The sequence below is a fragment of the Rhyacophila brunnea genome, unplaced genomic scaffold (assembly GCF_057557595.1).
Source record: "Rhyacophila brunnea isolate RB1 unplaced genomic scaffold, BYU_Rbru_1.0 scaffold_2, whole genome shotgun sequence".
Classification (NCBI taxonomy): Eukaryota; Metazoa; Arthropoda; class Insecta; order Trichoptera; family Rhyacophilidae; genus Rhyacophila; species Rhyacophila brunnea.
This window is the reverse complement of record NW_028232859.1, coordinates 51,777,549-51,793,061: the sequence shown is the minus strand read 5'-3', so window position 1 is coordinate 51,793,061 and position 15,513 is coordinate 51,777,549.

Genomic DNA, 15,513 nt, shown 5'->3' with positions numbered 1-15,513 from the left:
CAAAATATGAAAATCATCAGAATGATTTTACACATTGAAATCGAAAGCCAATAAACTATACCTTGGACTTAGACAAACAACACGGCAAAAAATGATTTGTAATTCTCCAGCACCCTTTTTAGTAAAATTTCTTAGATTTTAATTTCTAACACAAAAATTTCGAAACACTAATGTCAGGTTTTTTTAGAAACCCGTTCCCTAATGAAATTCTCGGTGTCCACCCGAATTCCGGAGTGGTATAGGTCATGGCTGGGGAGGGTTGACAGGGCTCTAACCTGGGGGCCTGGCGTGTCGGGTTGACCTTATAAGTGAGATAAACACACATCATAAATTAGCTTTAATAGTAAAAAAAGTCGCCTGCGGCGCTATTATACTTCATGACTATGAACATTTCAATTTATATAATTGTCCAATATATTTTCTGATTATTATGTGTCGATACTCGACAGCTCCATTATTAAAGTAGATGTATTGAAAATCGCCAATAATTCACTGTATAAGTACCCTCAATTTGAACTAAAACACAATTTGAAAAACGTTAATGTAGTATTTCACACTGCCTTTAATCTAAGCGGTGGATAGGGGGCCCGTCAAATACCCTAGCCCAGTGGTCGGCAAACATTAGTCAATAGAGCCAAATATCAACAGTACAACGATTGAGATTTCTTTTGAGAGCCAAATTTCTTAAACTTAAATTATATACGTAGGTAGTATGTAGGTACACTGCTAATTTACTTAATAAACTTTAGCTAAAGTTTTAAGTCCTAATTAAATTATAGGTAGGTACACTGAATAAAACTGAATATCATACGTAATAATGATCTTATTTATTAATAAAAATTAAATTGTAAGTCAGGTATCCATAAAATTGAATCATGACAATGACTGACAAACTCAATGTGAATAATGGCCTTGCATCTCCTTGTAAAGTTTGGGTAAGTCAGGTTCGTATGTTGTTGATTTAATTTTAAGCACGATTCCAGGTTCTCATCAATAGATTTCTTAATTTACTCTTGATTTCCTCTCTTGGAAATCTTTTTACTAACCACAAAACTTGCAATATTAACATTGTTGACAGATTTTATTCAGTACCTAATTAAATACAGAACTTTATTTTTCTTGACTCTTCTCCTCAGCTGCTTTCTTCCTTGCATCATCGACAGAATATTTAGCGCAAAATTACGAGTTTACGCAAAATACCCCTCCTCGTATGTGTATGTATAGGTACATAATATGCATATATCCTGAAGATGGCAATAGGCAATACTCGGTTAACCAATACTGATTCTCATGAAAAACGATTACCTACACTTATCCTCAGTCGTTAGTAGATGGTAACTATTTATAATTCGTTTTAGTCATTCAGCTCGAACACACAGAACTCTTTTGTATGTTTTCAGGTTAAATTATATTATTATTTTAATTCATTATAATTATTTAAAATCACATTTGCATAATTACACAGCTACCTAAAGAAACATCAGAAAACGTAAGTAGTTTAAATTTATTTTATCGAGATTTCCATTAAAGAATTTGTTCGTTTTTTTTTTTGATGAGAACTAAGTTTTTCATTGTTATAAAGTAGGTGAAGAAGATCGATACTAATCTTTTATTCCATAAAACAATAAGAATTTGTATACCTACTGAAACAATTTATTATCTGTGATAGGTTTATCGTGATAATAAATTGTTTTCCGTACAAAAAGAAAAATATGTGAATACACAGTTAAGACGACTTGACAAGTATTAAGCATTGGTTAATGTGATTTACTCGTGATTTTCGCTACTTTGATGAAAACGCTTATCTTCCAAGAATAATAAAAACGAAATAACGCGTATAAGTTACATGATTTTAAATAAATTATAAACAGTTTAAAATTTATAAATTTTCCAAAAATATGACTAACACACATTTACACCAAAAATCTTTAAAACAGTTAGCAAACGAAAGATATCCTATTAATAGTTGACTAATATTACCCATATGTACTGTATTAGTTCACTCGTATGGCGGCATGGTGTAGGCGAAAGGCTGTCGCTGACAGTCTATACTGTGTCTGTAAATTTTCAGAAAAAATAGATATATCATGAAGACGATATTACTAGAGAGGCACCAATTGATCCATGGATCGAGTTAGCCCAGTTTCATTAACTTGCTGGATAGCACAGAGTCTCCCAGTGAAGGTATACCGGATGCAGGTCTCAAAAATATGCTCAGCGGTTTAGATTTCTCCACACACACACACACATAAAGGAGAGGGATATAATCCTTAACGGCCCACGTGCTCGTCGTAGGTCAAAATTGAGTTTTTATTGTATTTTCACACCATGATCCTGGACACTCCTTAAACGTTGTAGATAATCTATTTATATCATTTTGAAGCCTTATTATCTTTTATAGTTATTTTAAACATTTGATGACTGCATAAAGTATTTTTGTTACATAAAATAGTATTCTTTTAAACCTCTCGCTCTAATGTTTTAGAATATAGTCATATTTCGGTACATAACTGTGCAGTGGTGTTAAGATTTTTTACATTTATTAATTTTTAAACGCATTTATAAAACCATTAGTATAATTAATTACGAGATAATTTTTGTAAAATATTCACGATAAAAAATTATATTGATAATCTCTGTGATCCCAAATTTGACAAGAATTAGGCATTTTATTATTCAAAAAATCGGCAAGATTAACACATTTGAAGATGATTCTAAAGATACTTATTATAAGCTATGTCTTTGACCATTCAAGTGTAATAAACATCTTATGAATAATGATTGCTTTATAATAATTATTGACCTAAGAATAAGGTAGTGTTTTTTTTAAATACGCCATTTCTTTTGTCATTCCCCAGTGGTTAAGCTAAAACATACGGCCATAGCCATAAATTGACAAACTATAATTGAAGTAGGTAGTAAAATGATATTGACGCGCGTGTTTGAACATGTACCGTTTAAAAAAAAATTAAAAAAAAATCGGCGTGCCAATAAAGTTTCATTCAGTTTAGTATTAAAAATATCAATATAAGGATCGTCGTTATTTTGATATCCAGCATAGCCTTGATTGCTGTCTAGTTCAGGTAAATATAAACGGTGGTGACCGCTTGTTAGAGCGAAGTACTCGTATCTAAACTAAATTATAAGAAAGCGAAAAAGATACTGCTTACTTGATAGATAATAATACAAAATATTATATTAATATTCATAAATAAGTAGGCACCTACACATAAATTACAACGACTTATGAATTCGATGAATATTCAAAAGATTGCTGACTATACTTATAAAAATTTAAGTGATGAATTTAAAGCGTATAATTTTTAAATTTGTATGTACATAAATAAATATTATAGACTAAAACATATTGATGACGACTAATTTTCAGTTGGTGCCTATATAACCTATAAACTATGAATGTTGTAATGACTAATATATATTTATCTACGATAAATTACCGCTAGATTTGACAATATCATAATAATGATTCGCACAAGATCTTTGATGAGCCTGAGGTCGTTAAATTTATCAAAACACGACATCTACCGGGCCGGCCACATGACACATATTATTATATAATATGAATAAGCGTCGTAGAAATATCTGACGTTTGATGGTCCTGAAGGAAAATATAATACGGAAAGACCAAGATTTTAGTGACTTGTTAACTACAAAGAAACTTGCGAGCGCTCGGAATTATCAGAGAAGAACACCGGAGGACAGAGCAGAGTGGATAAATCTGCTTGAGGTGTTATATCCCCGTAGTTTTGCGCCTCTGTCTTTGTATTAATCTGTAAGCAAGTAATAATAAGCAGCATAATGCATGTCTGAAAAATGCATTTGATAAGGTATGCTTTATCACCCATTCTTTCAAGCCTTCTTTCTTATAGTATGTTTTATATCTACCTTTCTTCACAATCTAACCGCATGAGAATTCTATGCCTAATATTGATTTTTTTTATATATTATATAATCATCGTAACTTTTCAAGTCAGTATCACCACAACCCTAAAGAAGGAAACGTCGACTGCATTCAATCAGACTATTAACAAGTTATTGTCCAACACAATTCATTATATTATTACTATCATATAATATTACATTCTAATAAAACCAGTTAAATTATAAATAAGTGTATATGTGTCGCTATATTTCAAAATCAGCCAAGTCCACCTTTAGGTATTTTTTACTTTTTTGTGAATTGCTGAAGAACTACTGCTTTCTAACATTTCAGCATTATCAAAATGTGGAATTTATTAATTTTAAATATTCTATACTCGAAATGATATAAAATTTCACGCTTGTGACTGCGTATTTGAGAAAATAAAGAGCTGTTTTTCTCCTATTCATCTATTATGGACTTGGCTGATTTTGAAATCTAGCGATACATATATTATGTTGATCTCGCCGTTCCATAACAGAGGCAGCCCGGGCTGTAGTGCCAAAGAAGAAATAAAGAATAATAAATTATGAGTTTGGTATGTAGGTATCATGGCCCCCACATCCTAAAGCAAGCCCCCTGGCCAGGATCTTTGGCGGGCCACCCTACCTATCGGTAACTTTAATGGCATATGTGACGCTCACAGAAGCGTTTTCAAAATTGCGTAAAGGTAAAAGTAAGGGCCTTCAGTGTATTTTTAGCGTTTTTCTTTTTGTAGGTGTATCAAACTTGAATAATGGATATATCGAGTATCAACACAAAACAGAGCAAAATTGCAGCGCACAATCTCATGAGGTGTAATAGCGCCGCAGGCGACTTTTTTATTATTAGAGCAAATTCGTGATGTGTGTTTATCTCACATATCTGATCTACCCGACACGCCGGACCCCCCTGAGCCCGGTATGGTAAGTATATATTATTATATTATTAAATATGTAGGTAGGTAGGTACCTAAGTTGTTTACAATTAATATTATTCAAGATAAGTGGTAAACGTTACGAGTTTACTATATAGTTACGGATCTTTGAAACTGGCTTCTTGGTACGATGCGTCAGTGGATCATGAAACTATTAATATATATTTATTTATTATACAAACTTCTAAGAAATTAACGCTCGGTATATTGTATTGTTACCCGTCATTATCTTCATACAGTTAATCAGCATTAATTAAAAATGCAAATTTGCAAGCATTTACGGTGTATGGTTTTCTGAGAAAACTTATGCATTACCACAGACAATACTAGAACTGGCGTAAGCATTAGATACGCTCGTTTAACAAGGGGTTTAAAAGAAAATTAATCATTTATATTTATTATTTTTTATCAACACTGCCTACCTATTGGACGTAAAGTCGTAAACCTTTCCTCTGTCCCATTCTATCTAAGAAGTAGGTAGAGTAAAAAAAAAAAAAACAACAATTCGGTTGGTCGATGGTGTGCGAGAGGATAGGGAGCCGTACTAAATACCTGGCTGCCGATGAGCACGTATTCTTTGTTTTTACTGTACGTAGGTAAGTCTCAATTTTTTTGCATTGACAATGCACAGGAAGTTTTATTCTGTAATACTAGTAAAAGTAAGTAGATATATCATTATTGGCACCCGTTTTAATCTAGCCGTTGATGACGTACTATAGTAAAACTTTCAAGAATGCATTTTTGTTGGAAAATATTTATAACTATGCTTTCGATACTATTATTAATAAAAATCGTTGTAACATGAACAAGCTTTTTCTGCAATCAGTTTTGGAAAGAATACAAATTGTCTTCTCGACTAACTGATGAACATACCTATATTATAATGCGTGCTTTAATACAATTTTGTACTGAATTAAAAAAAAACCTAATAATCTGGAAAACCGCCACGAAAGTCACATTATGCAAGGATACAGCTAATGGTGACGCAGAACTGTAATTTATGTTTTTACTCAATAAGATATTTATTTGGTTTAATTTTTTTATATATATTTCGTATATACTTATTTCTTCATTTTATATTTTATAATATTTTTTTAATACTACACGTCATCTTTCCTAATCACCTGCAGCCCTATTATTAAAACTGAAGGCTTGAATGTTATCCACACGTTTGAAAAAATTGGCAATCCATGCGTGACCTTGCTTTATATCCAAATACACAATAAAGAAACAACATGTTGATTTGACAGACGCGGAATTCGAACTTGCGATCGCTGACTTCTTACGCAGACATTTTGCGACTGAGCGATGAGCAAAAAAGTATAATATAATTATTATAATATACGTACATACTTTCTGTGTCAATTAAGTAATATGCAAATATATTTTTAAATTAATATATCTATGTATAAGTAGGTGCATCTAGGTACTTATCATAGGTAAACAACTAGATTATTTTTTGCAGTTATTTTATAATTTCATACAAAAAAAAAGAATTTGTTAGTTTAATATGTTGATAGAATTATTAGGATAAATAAAAGTGTTTAATAGTAGTAATACACTAATACACAGTGACGGCCCGTGAGGATAGGCAGGTCATGTGTTGGTTAGGGGCTGTACATTATAAATGGTGGCAAATGAAGGAACGAACACAAAAAATATAGCAACTTTTGTGATCACTGACGGATTTTCATGAAACAGGCGATGCGATTGCATATTTAGAAAGTGCAGACATCTTTAAAACAAAATCATGTTCAAAAACATACAAAATAGCATTATAATACCAAATGGAAGTTTATCGCAGTGGCATAATTTTCACAATGGGGCCTCCAAACCCATCAGCGTCTCAGACTTCAATGTACCTAAAATACCCATGTTTGAGAGTGGGTTTCGTGAAATGCTATAATCCTCAATGTGTTTTTCATTTAAAGAAAACATATTTTTGCTGGATAAGATGGTCGAAAATAAATAGTGACGTCCCTAGACAAAATGCCGCCCTTAGGCAGGGTTAAAATGCCGCCCCATTTTTTATGCAGTATTTTATAATAATTATTATCATCCTTTCACGACTCCAATATCTAAGAAATGTGTTGTATGGATACATTACCTACTAACAAAATATAATTACCACTAAATCTAATTTTATTTAAATGGCATATTTGCTTCGACAGACAATTTGCATATATGCATTTAAAAATACACCTGATAACTTCCAAAACTCGCGAGTGGCTGGCAAAAATATTTTTGGATACATTTTAAATTAGGTAAGTATGTACCTACCGATAATTAAAATATAATTCGCAATTCTGCACGTATGTTGCTGGTCATCAAGGACATGACGTCAAAGGACAACGGAAGTAAACTAGACATCGCAAACCCGACAAAAAAACTACAGTCCTGTTAAACCTTTTATGTTAATTAATAGTTATTACTAAGCTTAGGTAGCTATTTCTACTTATGTATACCTAATGATTCTCCTCGATTTGCCGCCATTCGAATAACTGCCGCCCCCAAGCGACGCTCCACGGGACGTCACTGAAAATAAATAACAAAATTGGCAAGAAAGTAGCTACCTAACAAATTTGCATATAATTTGAGATTATAACTGAAAAGTAATGACATTATAAGTGTACCTAAAGGCGGCACTTTGCCTAGGGACGTCACTAGTAATACACAACTATTTGTACAGCGTATATTTCTATTATAGATGTTTAGACTATAATATATTATTAATAACTATGTCCTTGCTTTTACGTACAGCGTGGTTATTAGTAATATTGAACAATTACAAATACCCAGGCGTCGACAAAATCACATAAATATGTTATGTCCTCATTGGGATCGACCCCAGAGCTCACGGATGCGCCACGAGAGCCGCCTTTTATATTTCGTTATATGTGTGTTATTTGAGATATTGAGCACTAACAAGGCTTTTAAAAAAATGTGTGCCCACTTGAAAATTAGTGAGTTACATTGTTGAACTACGTATAGTTACACCAATCTACCTTCTGAAAAACAACTCACTATTATTACACGTTTACTTAAAAATTCGTCCCTCTTGCGAGGAAAATAATTTAATATATTATAATTTTAGGGGTTTTATGTAAACTGATGATGATGATTACAATGGCTATAGAGGTCAATGCACTGAAGGTATTGGCATGACCTTCGAAGGTCTGCATCACTTGAGGTCAACAAATCAAAGAAGATGTACCTACTTAGCTAAGTGCATATTACATTTATGTCTCATACTGAAGAATGCCGTTCAGGGATCATGATCGTTATTAACCTTTCGATGCAGTTATGTTATATCAGTGAAGGTATAATTTCTAAGTCAACCGTGATAATTCTCTCGTATTATTTATTCAAAATAGATTAAGTAAGTGTTTAAATCTCTTGAGATTTATTGGGAATTTAAAGGAAAATGTGATAAGTATTTTATATGCATTAGTAAAGATATTATGAAACTGCAATTCTGTCACTAAATGCCTCATAATAATATTTATTGCACTCTTAATTATTATGTTATCAGATGAAACAGTTGCAAATTACTTACGGAAGTTACCAAGGTTATGTAAGGTTAGGTTTACTTAGGTTACCAAGAAAAAAAGATTTAAGGGACATTTTTGCCAACGTGTGATTGTTATGGGCATGGCCCCCACAAAGGGGGGTTTGACAGGGCTCTATCATGAAGGTCCGGGCTTTCGCCCCGGCCCCATCCCCGGCGTGGTGGGTCGACCAGTTAACTAACAGTGTGAGAAACACAAACCACAAATTTGCTCGAATAGTAAAAAAAGTTTTTTTCCTCAAGGAATATTTACATTAATACAATTATAACACGATGCAATTTGATGTGATATGATTATTGATGTAATTAAATGATAATTCATGTACGTATAGAATTTATTTAAAGTGTGTTTTCTGGCGAAGGGTTGTTATATTACTTTACTAAAAAAGGAGGTCGCGATCAATTCTTCATAATATGAGTGTCGAAAACTCAATAAATCAACTGGATTTATTTAAAAATTGCTGAAAATACACAGAATAACTCCGGGGTTAGGCGGAAACTACTAACACTACTCTCGAAAATCACACTGCCCTTAACCTTAGCGATAGGTAGGGGGCCCGCCATACATCCTGACCTGGGGGACCGCTTCAGGATGTGGGGGTCATGGTTATGGTATTAGATTGCTTTACTTCCCGGATCTTCTTACGATATATGTTACGGTGTTAAAATTCTATAATATAATTCCTTAGTTTAACGCAAGCTTGCTTAGTCTATTACTGGGCCCCGCATTATTAGTACCTACGGCCTCCTTTTGGTGGAGTTAGTTCAGAAGAAATTTTACAAAAACCTTTACTTGAGGCTGTATGGATATTATCCGTGGCTCTATCCGACTAATCCTATATTTCTTCATACTCGTAAATTCTACCCAATTTCAACCAAACCCAAAAGGTGACTCGCTTCCCTATTTTTTTTCTAGACATGACATGATACATAAGTAAGTACTTAATTAAACTATCATACTTTCGTAACGTAATTTGTTGCTCCAGGATAAAAGCGACTATGGAACAAAACTTTACCAATAAAAATGAGAAAATATTAAATATACATAGTCATGGAGATTAATACTTGGTTAGGATTTTTTATTTTGTCATTCACGCTGTAGTAAATTAATTTTGTAAAGTAAAACAATCTCTCATAAAGTTGTAGTTTATCGAGCTTAGAGTTAAATTACTTATTTGAAAAAAGCTCTGATTAAGCTTCTCTTGTACAAGCACTATAAAATAATAATAAAGTCACTTAAAATTTACTGCTTCTAGTTTTCATTATTTTCCCAACAGATGGCAATAGCCGTGGTGTGCGATAAACCTGCCAACTATGAGAGAAAATTAATGAGAAATGGTTTAAGTTTGTGATATTGCAATAAATAATTAATTAGTTGCTTACGAAAGAATGGGAATAAAAAAAAATGAACACAGTGTCGATTAAAATGTCAAATGTTGTTTATGATTATTTATTTACTCGTTTAGATATAATAAAGTTGATAATAAATAATAATTTTATATATTGTGTCAATGTCATATTAATTAAATAAAAATAAAATCATAAAATATTGTTTTTGCAACTAATAATTATTAGTTTGTTATTGCAAATTAAAACAATTAATTATTTATGTTTGTTTAATATTGATATAATTACTTTGTTCTTCTCACAGATTTTGTATGCCCTTGAGAACTGAAAATTAAGAATCTGCTCTTGTTTTTTTCTCTAGCTTAATAAAACCTACATAATTCAATTCAACCTTTGACACATTGGATTTTGAGATGTTTTAGGTACATTGTTAATATTATTAATATTGTATTAATAGAGTATACTTACTTTGACCATTGTTGAAATGAAAAATAATATAATTATTTGGTCTAAAATTAACATTGAAAGAGTGACTGTTGTGCATTTAAAAAATGGAAAGAATTACTTCTTACCTACTCAAATATTTACATCGCAACATTCAGCAGATTAGCTCAAAATGCCCCCTTCGCCACTAGGATCATTTTTTTTTTTTTTGATAAGTAGTAAAATTAAGGTCAGAAATTGCTGGACTTCAGCTCTATCCCTTAGACAACGACCACGACTCTCGGTTCAACAATTATTATAATAATTGTTTTAAAATTCCAAATTTACAATCAACCCGGAAAGGCTATTATAAGTGGGTACCAATATTAAATAATTACAAAACAGAGCGCATATTGTACCTATAACGGCTAATCATGCAAGCAAGTATTTTACAAAATACCTGAAGGGTGAAGAGGAGTTAGATACATCACTATTGACCGTAACTTGCAGAGATCATCGATATCGGAGTCTTCTGTGAAGCTAACTATGATGATGATTTAACAAAGTCTAACTGGTCAACCAAACAGTACCAGAAAGCTTCAGATTCCGTTTCGCCAAGTATATAACTACAGAGGGTGTAATAAATATTCTATATTGCGTTGAATGTAAATTTAGGAACAAAATGAATAAAATAAATATACATTTTTTCTACACAACAAGAAATATAGTGTGCATCTTCAAGTATACCTACACCTATCTTGTCCTTTTTTGGGCCTAAGGCTATTCCCAGCAATATCACTCACAGCAGTCAGTGATGTTCTTGTGAAGAAATAAACAGAAGATAAGGCCAATAGATTTTTTTTAATTTTTGACAGACACTTTAAAATAATATAAATTTACGTTATAATATTTTTTTTTTTTTTAGTGCTCCATAGGAGTATAGTGAACTTTCTTCTTCTTCTGTCGTGTCTATACGAGAGATACGCCTGTCATCAAATTTAATATCCTCAGCCGCTAGTTTAAATTATCACTGCTTTAAAATGTACTATAGCGGTTCAAAGTATTTATTTTGTAAAAGTATATTTTGATCATTTAGATTTAGATGAAGTTTACTTTCGCCAAAATATCCATGTAAGTACCTACAGGTGAAATGGGTTATGGAATAATTTAACTAAGTTAGTATAATCTCCAGAAATGAGGCGAAAGCATTTACAGAGATAGTTAGAGAAGTAGCTCCATAAGTTATTAGCCTAATTTTACATTGGGCTTCTACTTGTACCCTACACAAAAAAAAATATTTTTCGGAATTTCGGATATTAGGATTTTGGCCATTCGGGATTAAGGCCTTCAGAATATCATCCAGCACCTCTTCATATGTAATGAATGTCTCTTTTAAACCATTGATATAATAAAGATGAAAATTGCATACAAATTTCAATATTAAAGCAGGCACTTTAGCAGAATATGTTGTTAAATACAGCCGACGACAACCACCAATAATAGTCTTATTGCCATTTAGGTATATATGTATGTATTTTTACTAAAAATATATCCCGTTTTCAGCCATAGACTACGTTAGTAGAATAGGATAATAATGATGTTTTATTTATTTTGTTAAGTAAACCGTCGGTTAAAGATTATAAATATGTATAAAAATATATTAAAGGGAATATGTTGTGTTCATAGATAAAAAATAATATAATACAGACTAAAAAGATAATAAAAGTATATAGGTACAATAGCAAGAAATAATAAATTAGAAAGAAATCAGAAAAGGCAAAGAGATAAAGAATATTAATAAAGACATTAACGCAACTTTAGAATATTGATCCTTATTGTAATGGAGATAAACTTCGTTATTTTTATTCATATTCATCTGTATAATTAATATACAAATATAAGTACTAATAATATACAGATACCTATATTAACACAGAAAATAGTATTTTGACCTATATACAAAAGAATGAAATTTTTATGAGTGCACTCCGGTAGCACGAAATTTTTGTAGGCAGTCTATTTTATGGGGAACTTTTTAGTTTGTACAATATATCCAGTCTCTAATGATATAAACCCTCAAAATGAGAATACTGTTGTGGAATTGAAGACATGTCCGCGGAGGATAACTACTTAAATAATTGTTTGATTTTTAATCTTGCGGCAATACGCAGATGACACTCGCTTTATAAGACATTCGTACGCAGATTATTAGCGCACCATATGTTGTGAATAGCGTAACACATATATCTAATACAATTATTGTCACTCGTGTTAAAAATAGGGCAATGGTAATTAATTAACTAGTACATAGGTACCCCGATACATAGTTTTTATAGGTTTGAATAATAATTTTCAAATGGATCAATACTTAATGCTATTAGCTTACAATGCTTACACGGTGACAAGGCTGCCTTACTTTATCGTATTCTTATTTTTTATTAGTGAAAGTTCAAAGCTCAGCCTGTATTTGTCGATTCGAAGAACCTTTTTAGATGGCGACACAAAAAAGAAACAAGAGAATCACATCAGCCTCGAATAAGAGGGCAATGTATTCATTCGTTTGCGCCATTGTTTTTTTATTTATGCAAAACTGGGAGCATTTTATATAATATGTTTTGTAACTTCAAAAAGCTTTTGAGCTTTCAATTATAAAATATCAGACGCGCATTGTCTTCGCCGCGACTGATTTTGACCTCTGCGAAATTATTAAGCTCTTTTTACAAGGTTTTGTAACTATTGAACATTAAAAGTACGAGATAATTGTTGTAGGTATTTTTGATAAAATACATAATATTATTGAACATGCATAACTTGAAAATACCCCAGATATATAGGTACCCACTAGAAAAAATCATATTTAAAAAAAAATACAGTGCTCGACGGGATTTGAACCCGTATAACCACTGGTATCGCGCCAACTGTGCAATAACCAAATTATGTATGTTTAAGTTGTGTATGGTTCGATAATAAGGAATGTTACAAAGAAATGGTTTATTAAAAATTGTTAGCAAGTTCAAGTAGACGTTAGAACTAAAAATATTTCGCGAGAGCTGGGCGTCGGTTAGTAATTAAGGTAATTGATTTAATACACAAAAACCGATAGTCAATAATAACGCAATTTGATAAGTATTTAATGTACGACATACTAGTTTAAATTGTCGCAATTAGATAGGAGGCTCGTAGCATAATTGGTTAATGCACAGTTGGCGCGATACCAGTGGTTATACGGGTTCGAATCCCGTCGAGCAACGTATTTTTTGTTATGTATGTTCAACATAGTAATTGATTGTGATTGATAAAACAATCAATCCCGAAGGCTTCTGGATTATGTTTACTAATCCCGGGATTCATAAGTATTTATAATTGTCAAGTTTATCGTCCGTACACATAATAAACAAATTGGAGGGAACGTTACCTAATATATTTTTAACAATATGTTCGATCCTAAGAAGATATTATATCGTACAGGGAACTCAGAAATAATGGGAACTGAATACGAGTGCGAAAGAATTCTGGATAAAAGTCAAGGATATGTCATGCGTCGAATACTGACAACTGCTCTCGGTTTATGCATTGACGCTCATTTATTATTGGTGTATTGAAGGTTGCAACACACACTATTGCACGCCTATAATGCGTGATTAATTTTCGTAGGACACTCACACATTCAAAACACTACGTCAAAATGTAGTATATTGAAATATAGCCTATCGGAATTCTATTCATTAATCTGATCTGTGATCATATGGATAATCCTTTAAAGTGGCGATAAAATTCTACTACCATATTATTTAGATAGTGTTCTTCTACTCCTATATGTATGACAATAGTTTCATATTAGGCCCCAAGAAAGAATGCTAAAAATGTACTGCATATTCATGTATTGTTTGACTGAAAAAAAAAGAAATATAATATGAAGCCACTGTACATCTTTACAAATGAAACAAAGTAAATATGCAAATGCAAGGGTCCGCGTTCTATTACTATGGGCGGGAATGGTCTCATATCCGCCTACACCCGAGGCTCGGTAGGTGGATTCCACATACCCCACCATTTTTATTAAGTAGGTACGAATTCGTTGCAATATATATAGTATTATGCTTATTATTTTACCGTTAGTACTTACTTACTTTTGTTTCTCACAAATTTAAGGTGTCATTATTTTAGTAAGTACCTATATTTGTGTCGAAGTGGTTTATTCACATAAGATTACGGGGTACACGAAATTCATAAGTTTAAAAAGCCTTTTGATAATAATCACTGTCATTATTCCACAGTTATTCCACAGTTTTGAAGGATATTGTAAATACTGTAAATAATATCACGACTTGGTCCTGGTAATTCAAGAAAGTCGGGGAACAAAGTCAATATAAAAAAGGACCATTATTGTGGATTAGTTAGTGCCTAAATAATTCAATACACAATACAATATAAGTACCTACTTACTTATACAATAATTTTAATACATACTTACTTTGTAATTTCAATTTCAATTTATTTATTTTACATATTGTGGACATTACAAATTATAAGTTTAAGACGTTCACAACATGACATTTAGAAACAAAGAAATATTATTAAAACAGTTTTATGTACATAACACAAGAGATAGATCAGTATTAAGTTATTCTACAGTATAAATGTGTAAATACAAAAAATATTAAGTATATAGGTACAAGGAAGTACACCGGATGAGTTAAGCAGACCCTATTTTAAGAATTTAAAAAACAACGTCCACCTAAATTCACCCTCACGTAAGTGGAATATATCATTATCCGAAGCGATTTCATTAAACAGTAATTACTCTACATGGATATTGTGCGGTTTTTAAACTGTCAACAGCGCTTATTTCCCATGTCCACAGAGACGTTGGTAAGTATCCATTAATATAATAAATACAGTGACGTCCCGTGGGGGTAGGCAGATTGAGCGTCGCTTGGGGGCAGCAGTTACTCGAAGAGCGGCAAATCGAGGAGAATCATTTGGTACATATAGAAATAGGTAACTTAACTTAGTAATAACGAAAATATCTTTCCATTAAAAAATCAGCTCACTGGTTGGAAACAAAATGTATTAATTAACATAAAAGGTTTAACAGGGCTCTATTTTTTTTGTTGAGTCTGCGATGTCTAGTTTACTTCCGTTGCCCTTCGACGTACATAGTGACCAGAAACGACACGTACACGGATGATACAAAATACTGTATAAAAAAATGGAGCGACATTTTGGCGCTGCCCAGGGGCGGCATTTTGTCTAGGGACGTCACTGAATAAATTTCATTTGATCTTATTTTATGCGCGTAATCAGGCAAAGAGGCGT